The sequence below is a fragment of the Sus scrofa genome, chromosome 18 (genome assembly GCF_000003025.6).
Source record: "Sus scrofa isolate TJ Tabasco breed Duroc chromosome 18, Sscrofa11.1, whole genome shotgun sequence".
NCBI classification, from domain to species: domain Eukaryota; kingdom Metazoa; phylum Chordata; class Mammalia; order Artiodactyla; family Suidae; genus Sus; species Sus scrofa.
In genome coordinates this window covers 48,158,118-48,169,606 of record NC_010460.4, presented here as the reverse complement: position 1 = coordinate 48,169,606, position 11,489 = coordinate 48,158,118, and positions in this window count along the sequence as shown.

Here is an 11,489-nt window from a genome sequence, read left to right as displayed (position 1 = left end):
GTGAAACCTGCCTGGGGGACTGTGGTGGCTAGAATAGACTGCTTCCATGTTGTCCCTCTTGAGGGGCTGGGTGGACGGATGTGTCATACCCTGTCTCTTCTATCCTGTCCTGAGCTCTAGGAGCTGGACAAGCTCTCAGGAAAAGAAGCACCTGGCAGTTGAATGTCAAACCACTATGCCCTGATACAATAATGGTGAGGGAACGTGGATGAGGCACTGACAGAGACCACTACAGTCCACCCCTTTCTGCCTTCACACTGACCCCGTTCAGTTTAGTTGGCCCTGCCACAGAGTCTTCAAGGTGGTATGACTGAAAAAACCAAACCCTCAGCAGGAAGGTGGGAAGTCTACATTTCTACTGCTACGGGAAGACGCGGACACTGTTGATGAGGGAGCAGAAAAATAAAAAGAATGGAGGTCCTTGACGGCGCTAGGGAATCAACCAACACTGAAGTCCGCCTAACCCTTGAACTACCGAGTATGTGAGACAATAAATTATTTTATGTTTAGTCATTTTTGAGTTGAGCTTTCCGTAAATTGCTTTCAAAAGTACTATCTACTGTAGAACTAGTATCAACTCTATTTAACAGATGAAAAAATTGAGTCACAGGTTAAAGGAATTTGCCAAAGATTGATAAGGACAGTTAGGTGACTCAGCTGGCTGGTGCTTGAGCTCAAGTGTGTCTGCATCTAAAAATGTAATTATGTAATCACTATGTCCTTTATAGCAAGATGCGAATCTCTAAGAGGAAGATAAGGCCTCTCCGAAGGCATTTCCTTGCCTCTACAAGCACTCCCAGGAGCCATGTGCACGAACAAAACCAGTGAAGGATGAAGCCTGTCTACCCAGCCAGATTCTAGTCGTGTGAAGACATCCATGAGTCACCAGCTAAGAATCCTGAGATGACTTTGTTGATGGGCCGAGGGTGTGCACAGGGTCATGTGTAAGACGTGCATGGAAAATGCAGCTTGGACTCAAAGCCGAACTGTGGTACCTGCCCTACTCTTACCTCCCCAGAACTCTGGCCTGAGAGGCTCGCCAGTGGGGAGGGCCGACCTGGTTGAGTAGAGCCTTGTCCAGCATGCGGCTCATAAACTCACCCGGCAAAGCAGGGCCTAGACAGGGTGAGGGAGAGAGCTGACCTCTCCCTTTGAGGCCACGTAGTGCCCGCCAGCTCTCACTATGTGGGACGGGGCCCAACCTAGGGTGCTTCTCACCCATCGTTAGCCATTTGTGGCCCAGGGCGAAGAGTGAGAGAGAAAGTGAAGCTCTTTACCCAGCTCTTCTCCAAGAAAGGACCTGTGTGGCTGGGCTGAGGCGGGAATTTAAAGGAAGTATTTTCCCTCAGGTCAGCAAGTTTTTTTCTGTAAAGAGCCAAATCGTAATATTTTAGGTTTGGGGGGTGGGGTCACACATGGTCTATGTTGTATATTCTTCTTTATTTGTTTGTTTCCCCACCTTTAAAAATGTAAAAGCTATGCTTAGTTGGTGGCCAGTCCAAAAACGGGACACAGGCTAAATTGGGCTGGGACTGGGGAGAGTCTGTCCCCTTAACCCACTCATCACCAAACCTGGGGCCGATGTTTGATGCCCTCTGACATGGCTCAGGATGGGACTCTACTTCAAGCAGCTCCAAGGCCACCCTGTACCCTAGGCCAGAACTTCATTCTCTTTTTCTATATCCTAAATGCACTCACTTCTCTTGCCATGCAGTTAAACCTGGTTCATCAGCGATGATTGAAGGAACTTAATTGCCAGTCAGCCTAAATGTAGCTCAGGTGCGGCAGTACGTCAGGGCCTCAGATTTGAAAATGTATTCTCTTTTAAAGTTCAAAAACCCTTCAAAATTAATCTTTGGTTTGTGAATTGAAGCTCCAAGATGAACGCCCCAATTCCTGCTTTGCTGTTTTGCTTTCTCTATAGTAAGAGGAGTCTCCTTCTGCAAAGGCTGGCTTCCCTCTGCAGCCCTGACACCCGGGGCACACACCAGAATGCCCTGTCCTTTTCAAAGCTGACTTAATGTTATGCAGTCGGCAGGGCTCACAAGATTCTCATGGCACCAGCCCCAAGCTCCAAATCTAGAGGAAACACTTGCATGAGAGTCGAAACTTTTCTTTCTGCTAATGAGCACATCCCTCCTTTCAAGCTGGCTCAGGGGCCCCACAGGGGCTCCATGGTTGAAACAAATCCTGCCACTTTCCTTCTCCAAGGCAGGTAGTTCCACCAGGAGGTAGGCTCAGCCTCTAACCCAGACCAGGACTCAGCCTGTCATTATCTGGCCGGGCTGCACTTTATCAGGTCAGCTTTCCTTCCCCGTGTATCTCAGGCACATTTTCTCACCGTGCAGCCCGGGTCGGCCTCCAGACCCTGAGCTTCACTCACTAATTCCCTAATACTTCATCCTGGTTTCCCCGGTCTTTCCTTCTCAAAGCAATGCAAGTGTCCTGTGTGTCTCCTGTTCGTGTCCCCGTCATCCCCTTGTTCTTGTTAATTTGCCACCTGCCCCTTGGAAAAGGTGGCCCTGCAGAGGGTCCTCAGCCCACTTTCCCTCACCCGCTGTGGTCCCCCGTCTTCCTCTGCTGGGTCACCCATCACCCCCTCTGGACTCTACTCATAACTCAAATGTCCCACTCATCTCTGACTGCTGCTTTTCAAGCACTTCGTTCAGAGTATAGCTTTTCCTCCTTTCAAATCTGTTTTGAGATCTCCAGGCTTGTGGTCTCTCACTTTCTCTGACTTTTCTCCTAAGGCAAGCTTTCATCCCTGGAGTTTAATCAGTATGTCTTTATTTTTTGTTTTTCTTTTCCTTTCCCACAGCCAGTGTTCTGACTCAAAGCCTTAAAATTTGTTTCTTAAGCTGATCTGATTCTCCCTTGAGTCCCTGAGTAAAGCTAATTTGTAAAGACAGCCTGTTCCTGCTAAAGTCTTTTTAATTCCTTTCTAAGACTCTGCGTTTGAAATAAGTTCCATGGACTTCCCTGCCCCCTGATTTTCTTTTTAAGAAGATGACTTATTTCCTCTCTGATAAACCATTCCACCCCTCTCGTGTTAGCTGTCCAGTTCCACTGTACTTGCTCGTTGATAAAATCTCCCACTTCTCGTAGACTTCCTGTAGAAGGCTTGCAGGACCTAAGGTGGAGGGACATAGTTTGGGGCAGCTGGTCTAGTGCCTTCTATGATGCCCAGCACTAAGGGTCTGAAGGTCAGAACAGTGATACTCTGTGGCTCGTGGGGGAATGTGGGCGCTCTTCCTAGTTCACAATGGTTCTGGCTAAGACACATTTAAAAGGAAAAAAAGCATGCTCCAATCACAAAAATTATTCCATATAACCTGTAGTTAAAAAGGCTGCATATTATTAAAGCTTCCCTGTTTGGAGGTAAGCCTCTGCCCCAGGGACATACCTCCCCAGCTGGGTCTGCAGTACCCGGAGCCAGGTCCAGCTTCTCTCCAGACACAGACGGAATGTCCACGTGCTCTCTGGTCATCTGCTCTGGCTCCAGCTTGGCACTTGGTATCTCAGAAACTGGCCCTTGTATTTGCTCATAAGATTTCCTCCATAGGTTGGATTCTGGGCTGCCAATCACAGGCCTCCTCCTCGTTAAGTTTTGACCAATTGAGATCAGACACATGGAACCAAATGAGGAACAAACAGCAGCGTCAGCTTGCGTTCTAGTGTGGCAGGTCCCTTCAAGTTCATAATTGATGTGCCACTTCCCACTTGACATGGTGCAGATGCAAACCTCTGCAGGAAGCCAGTGAGAAACAGAAAAGCAGCCTCTGGATCCTGGATGCCAGGCTGGTACTACTGGTTAGGTCTTGGTGTTCTCCTGTTGAATGTGAACAGTGTCGGAAAGTCAACAGCAAGGTGAGGCCACTCTGGTTGTGATGGATCAAGACAAACACAAGACCACTCTACAACCAGTCCAGCTCCTGAAAAACACGAACATTGTCCAGACCACACAATGTCAACTTCCCCTCTTCGGGCTCATATAAGTGATGGCAGTTCTTTACCCAGTATGACTTTAGCCTTGGTCTAGGCGTCCCTCTTTCCAGATAAGATTTATTAATACACCCTAAGATAGGATTGATTCACTTCCACTTCCAGCAACAGCCAGTTCAGAGAACTCTGCTTCCTTAAACCCTCCTCCAAATCAACTAACACAAACCAAAATCCTACAAGAAGTTCTTTATAACCCCTATTTCTGAGATGCATCATGCATAGTGGTTTCCATGCCTTGGCTATTGCCAGTAGCGCTGCTGTAAACATAGGAGGGCATGTATCTTTTTGAACTGTAGTTTTGTCTGGGTATATGCTTGGAAGTGGGTTTGCTGGGTCATAAAGCAACTCTATTTTTAGTTTTTTTAGGAACCTCCATACTGTTTTCCATAGTGGCTGCAACAATTTATATTCTCACCAATGGCATAAGAAGGTTCCCTTTTCTCCAAACCTTCTTCATCATTTGCTATTTGTAGACTTTTTAATGATGGTCATTCTGACAGATGTGAGGTGGTAGCTCATTGTAGTTTTGATTTGCATTTCTCTAATAATTAGGTGTGATGAGCATCTTTTCATGTACCTATTAGCCATCTGTATGTCTTCTTTGGGGAAATGTCTGTTTAGGTATTCTGCCTATTTTTCAAATTGAACTATAAGAGCTGTTTGTATATTTTGGAAATTAAACCCTTGTCAATTACATCATTTGCAAATGTTTTCTCCACATTCTTTGGGTTGCCTTATCATTTGATGGTTTCCTTTGCTGTGCAAAAACTTATAAATTTGATTGGGTCCCATTTATTTTTGCTTTTATTTCTGTTGCCTTGAGAGATTGACCTAAGAAAACACTGGTACAATTTATGTCAGAGAATGTTTTGTCTGTGTTCTTTTCTAGGACTTTTATAGTGTCATGTCTTATATTTAAGTCTCCAGGCCATTTTTATTTTATTTTTGTGTATGATGTGAGGCTGTGCTCTAACTTCGTTTATTTATATACGGCTATCCAACTTTCCTAGCACTACTTGCTGAAGAGACTTTTTCCTACTGTAAATTCTCGCCCTCTTTGTCAAAGATTAATTGACCAGAAGTGTGTGGGTTTATTTCTGGGCTCTCTATTGGATTTTATTGGTCTGTATGTCTGTTTTTGTACCAGTACCACACCGTCTTGACTTCTGTAGCTCTGTAATATTGTCTCAAGTCTGGGGGCGTTATGCGTACTGCTTTTTTTTTTTTAAACTCAGGATTGCTTTGGCAATTCTGGGTCTTTTATGGTTCCTTATAAATTTTAGGACTTTTTTTTTTCCTAGTTATGTAAAAAATGTGGGTAATTTGATAGGGATCACATTAAATCTGTAGATTGCTTTGGATAGAATGGTCATTTTAACAATATTAAGGGATTAACCTTCTGCCAATGACTTTTAGTGCTTCTTCCTTCCCCTTTACCTTCTTGGCCTCCCACCCTCTATGGTTCTGAGTGTCTCCAACTTATGAGTCTTTCTGAAGGTCTGCAGTGTGAAGTGGCTTGATTCCCATTTCATCTCTCTCTGATGACGACATTCATATTTACTTTCCTGTCTCTTCTAATTCCTTGATCCATATTCCGGCTTCTTAGTTTTGTGGACGTCTCTCATCTTCTCTTCCTCGTTATCTTTGATAAGTGGGTTCAACCAATCATCTTTCATAATTGAAATTGAGAGCCTGATTCTTCCTCCTTCTTCTCAAAATTTTATTTTAAAACTAAAGTCTGCTTTGGGTTTTCTTCAGCTCCTGTGGTCCACAGGGTCTTAAAAGGGTCTCACAGGGACCCTTATGGACTCCTAGTAGCACCAGTAGAAAACTCTCATCTACTCAGGCTCCTACCAGCAAGTGTGTCTGCACCTCCTGGAAAGGGCATCCTACCTGTCCACCCTCCATGCCCTGCAGAATAATACAGCTTGAGACGTTGCGGGCTGCAGTTTTAGCAAAAGTACTTTGGAGGGTGGGAAGACAAGAGGAAGGGGGCTGGCATGCTCCAGGAAATTAAAGAATGTCTGAAGAGTGAAGCGACAAGATGGTAATCACCAGCAGGCTGGCTAATTGAGACTTGGCTTACTGGGATGACAGCAGAGGAAGAATCAAGATTAACGGGAGAAAAAAAGATCTAATTGGCAGCTGCATTAACTTTTTGAAAACACATAATGGCTGAGAGACAGGGTGACTCTGTTCATATAGACAGGCTCATAATGGAAAGGAAATAGAAGATTAATCCACTGTGGATTCTCTTCGCTCGGGCTGGTTTAATATCCAAAGACCTCCCCTGAGCCTGCCTTCTCTTTCCTGCCTCTCAGGGTTGTTTTTGAACTGGAAGGGAGGCATTTATGTCGAAAGAAGCTGGTGGAGCTGAAAAGGGGTGATAACTTGGTCGTGCCAGAGAGATGGCTGCGTGTTACTGCCAGGTGCAAACGGCAGAGGCTCAGAGCTCCTCAAGCCTTCCTAGGACCTTGGAGCAGACATTCTCACGGGCTATAAAGGGCGATGGCCTACAGTTACTGCTGAGCCAGGGTCATGGGACCTGAAACAGGTTCACAAGGAATTTGTCAAAATCACTTCGCAGGAGCTACAAGTAGAAGTGTCGGGATTTTAAAGATAGAGGGAAACCACAGAGACGAAAGCATTTAGAATAAGACAAGAGCTTACTTGCAAAGAGCCTTTGCAAGGGAGTCCTTTTAAAAGCCACTCTCCAGTAAAATACATTAACAGTTATGAAAGGAAAAGAAATGTTACCAAGACTACCATAGTAAGTTCATGATGGGAAAACAGCATTTGTCTCACTTGACTGTCAGGTACTCAACGGTGATCTTGTATCTGGAAACTTCAGGGCTTAAGAAGTTGGGAATAAAATCTTTTGTTTTATATATATATATATATATATATATATTTTTTTTTTTTTTTTTCTTTTTGGTTGCTCATGTGGCACATGGAAGTTCCTGGGCAGGAACTGAACGCGCACCACAGAAATGACCAGAGCTGCTGCAGTGACAAAGCTGGATCCTTAACCCACTGCATCAGAGGGAACTCCTGGTTGGTGTTTTTCAGGAGTCATGACCTAATGGCTCAGGGTCTCGCTTATAGGCATACTTCAGAGATATTGCAGCTTTGGTTCCAGACCAACAGAGTAAAGCACACATGACAATAGAGCAAGTCACATGAGTTTGGTTTTTTCCTCAGTGCATGTGAAAGCTATGTTTACACTACACTGCAGTCTATTAGGTATGCAATAGCATTACACCTTTAAGAAGTTACATACCTTAATTTAAAAAATACTTTATGGCTGAAGTTGCCATTGTGGCTCAGTGGGTTAAGAACCCAACTAGTATCCATGAGGATGTGGGTTTGATCCCTGGCCCCACTCAATGGGTTAAGGATCCAGCTTTGCTGCAAGCTATGGCGTAGGTTGAACCTCGGATCCCACATTGCTCTGGCTGTAGTGGAGGTTGGCAGCTGCAGCTCTGATGGGACCCTTGGCCCAGGAACTTCCATATGCTGCAGGTGTGGCCCTAGAAAGAAAAAAAAAACAACCTTTATTGCTGAAAAGTGCTAACCATCATCTGAGCCTTTAGTGAGTCATACTTTTGCTGGTGGAGGGTCTTGCCTATATGTAGATGGCTGTGGACTGACCAGGATAGTTGTGGCAGTTTCTTAAAATAAGAAAAAGTTTGCTGCATCGATTTTCTCTTCCTTTCACAAATGATTTCTCTATAGTATGCGATGCTTTTGGGTAGCATTTTATCCTCAATAAAACTTTCAAAATTGGAGTCAGTCATTCCAAATTTTTGCAGCTGCCTTATCAACTAAGTTTATATAATAGTCTAAATCCTTTTTTGTCATTTCAACAATCTTCGCAGCATCTTCACCAGGAATAGATTCCAACTCAAGAAACCACCTTTTTTGTTCATCCATAGGAAGTAACTCATCTTTTATCATGAGATTGTAGGAATTCCGTCACATCTTCGGGCTCCATGTGTAGTTTTAGGTCTCTTGTTATTTCTACCACATCTGTAGTTACTTCCCCCACTGACGTCTTGAACCCCTCAAAGTCATTGATAAAGTCATTTCTTTCCAAACTCATGTTAATATTGATATTTTGATCTTTTTTCCCATGAATCACAAATGTTCTTAATGGCATCTAAGAACAGCGAATCCTTCCCAGAAGATTTTCACATTACCTTGGCTAGATCCGTCAGAGGAATCACAATCTACGCCAGCCATTGCCTTGATAGGTATTTCTTAGTAGGACTTGCAAACTGAAATTACTCCTTGGTCCTTACACTGCAGAATGGATGTTGTGTTAGCAGGCATGAGAGCAACACTAGTCTCTTTGTAAATCTGCATCAGAGCTCTTGGATGACCAGGTTCCTTGTCAATGAGCAGAAATATCTTAAAAAGGGATTTTTTTCTAATAGTAAGTCTCAATGGGGGGCTATTTTAATATTTTAATAAATATTCACCAAACCATGTTGTAAATGGATGTGCTGTCATCCAGGTGGTGGTGTTCCATTTGCAGAGCCCAGGCAGAGTAGATTTAGCATCATTCTTAAGGGCCCTAGGATTTTCAGATGGTAAATGAGCCTTGGTTTCAGCTTAGAGTTATCAGCTGCACTAAGCCTTCAACAAGAGGGTCAGCTTGTTCTCAGAAATTTTGAAGCCAGGCATTTTCTCTCTGCTATGAGAGTCCTGGATAGCATATATATATATATATATTTAAACCAAGAAAGGCTGTTTTGTCTACATTGAAAATCTGTTGTTTAGTGTAACCACCTTCATTAACGATCTTAGCTAGATCTTCTGAGTAGCTTGCTGCAGCTTCTATATCAGCACTTTTGACGTTTCCTGGCACTTTTATGTTATGAAGACACCTGCTTTCTTTAAACTTCATGAACCAACCTCTGTTAGCTTCAAACTTCTGCCTCTTCCTTATTTCTCTCAGCCTGCACAGAATTGAAGAGAGTCAGAGCTTTGCTCTGGGTTAGGCTTTGACTATAGGGAATGTTGTGGATGGTTGGATCTTCTATCCAGATCCTAAAGCTTTCTGCATATCAGCAATAAGGCTGCTTCGCTTTCTTTATCCATGTGTCCAGAGGAGTGGTGCGTCTCATTCCCTGCGAAAACTTTCTTGACATTTACAACTTGGCTGACTGCCGCAAGAGGGCTAGCTCTCAGCCCATCTTGGCTTTTGACGTGCCTTCTTCACTAAGCATAATCACTTCTAAACTTTGACTTAAAGTGAGAGACGTGTTACTTTCCCCTTCCCTTGAACACTTAGAGCCCATTGTAGGGTTATTAACTGGCCTAATGTCAATATTGTTTTGTCTCAAGGAATAGGAAGGCCTGGAGAGAGGGAGAGAGATGGAGGAACAGCTGGTCACTGGAGGAATCAGATCACACACAGTATTTATCAAGTGTGCCCTCTCCCATGGCTGTGGCTCATGATGCTCCCAAATAATTATAATAGTAGCATCAAGATCACTAATCCCAGATCACCATAACAAATAGAATAATAATCATGAAAAGGTTTGAAATATTGCAAGAATTACCTAAATGCGACACAGAGACAAAAAAGCGAGCAAACGTCGTTGGAAGTATGGCACCAGTAGGCTTGCTCACCACTCAAAAATGCAGTATCTTCAAAATGCAATAAGGCAAAGTGCAATAAAATGTGTGCCTGTATTTTTAGGATCTGAGCTAAAAAGGGCAATCCTGGTTTCTGGTTTTGTTTCTTGTTTTGCTGTTGTTATTGTTGTTCTCAGGTGCAAAGTACGTTCTGGCTGGGGTGGGGTGGGAGGAGGGCATGGTTGCGGTGACTCTTGAAGGAGGGGCCGAGCAAGACGTCAGTTTTGCTTTCAGACCCTCCTAGTCCTTCCTTCTCCCGCAAAGTTCCTGATTTGATCACATATGTTTGCTTAGCAGTTTTTTTTCACATCATTCATCTGCTGTTTTCTTTTCTCTGGCTGCTCCTTATGATGTGGTTAAGAAAACTAGAGCCATGGGAGTTAGTTTCTGTCTGAAAGTTGTATAAAGACTTCAGGGCTGAATCTTTATCCTTTTTATGTGCTGAGTGTTTTTATTGCCTTTACTAATTTGTCTGCTGAAACCCAGAGCCGTCCAATTCTCCTTTCCCAGGTTTCGTCTGCAGTGCCGATGACTGTAGGGCCTCCTGCAGTGTCTCACTGTTCCTGGCCAGCCAAGACATGACATTCTTTGTCATAAATAAAACTAGGACTTCACAAGCCGTTAAAGAGGTTCCAGGCGAGTGTTTTTTGTAGAAAATGTATAGGCATCATTTTCACATAGGATGTATAGTTCCTACTCCTTAATCATAGGCTTATCATACCCAATTAAATGAAATTGGTTTCTCTATGTTATACCACGGTCAAGATTATAAATTTAGTTTTTCCATTATATTCTGGTAGAAAGGAGGGCATATTCTTGCTAAAAAATATGTAAATAACATGCTCTTAGTTAAAAAAAATTAGTGAACACTTTGCAAAATATTTACTCATTGTTATGCCCAAATGAGTTATTTTGTAGGAAAGGCTGATCAATTTATTTTTTCCGGAATCACAAATCTTAGATTTTCAGAATATTTATTACCTTATAATCTCATTAAGATCTTTCCTATAACTTTTTTCTGCATCTTGAGCATTTGGTTGAAATTAAGATACCATTTGAAGAGTATTTCATTCTAATATATGCATGTACATATTTTTATATATATAGCCTGTTAAATTGAGGTTTAGAGAGCGATCAAGAAGAAATAAAAAGGATTTTCTCGTATGCTCATTAAAAATATGTTCTTAACCATGCCTGAGTCAGTTTCATTGGTTCCTAGGCGATTAATTCTTGTTCTGCTGATCTTGGGGTAGAAGCCTACTTTTATGAATTTTCTGCCTCTGGACCAAGAGTCCAGACTTAGGCCTTTGGTACAGACTGATGGATGTCAGCTCCTGATGACAGTGTCAGCCTAACCTGGGAAGCCTGCGCTCGCTAGTCTATGACTTTAATATTCCTAGAGACCATGGGACATCCTGAGGCTCTCTTAATATTCCTCGCAGAAGACTCAAAGTTCTCATCTGTAGTTTGTAGCAGGGGCCTTAAGGAACTTTGAGGAAAAGCAAACACTCCCGGTCAGTGGGATAAACATCCCTGTCGGAAAGAGGGCTGATGGGCTCCTCTCCTGGTGTGTGTACGTTATGGAATTTACAAGGGCTGATCAGTGACCACCCTGACACTAAACTGTACTGTGGACAAGGTGGACATCGACCAATTTCAGGGCCTTTTAAGTCATACCATAACGTGGGTTTATCATTGTTCCTGATGAGTAAGGATATTTAAACCTACAAATGAAATTTTATTTTTGGAAAAAACACATTTGTTGGGAGTTACTGTGCCAGTCTTTGAACATGACCGTCAGTATATTTCTATCTAGTCTGAAAGATATTCAATTCCAACACACG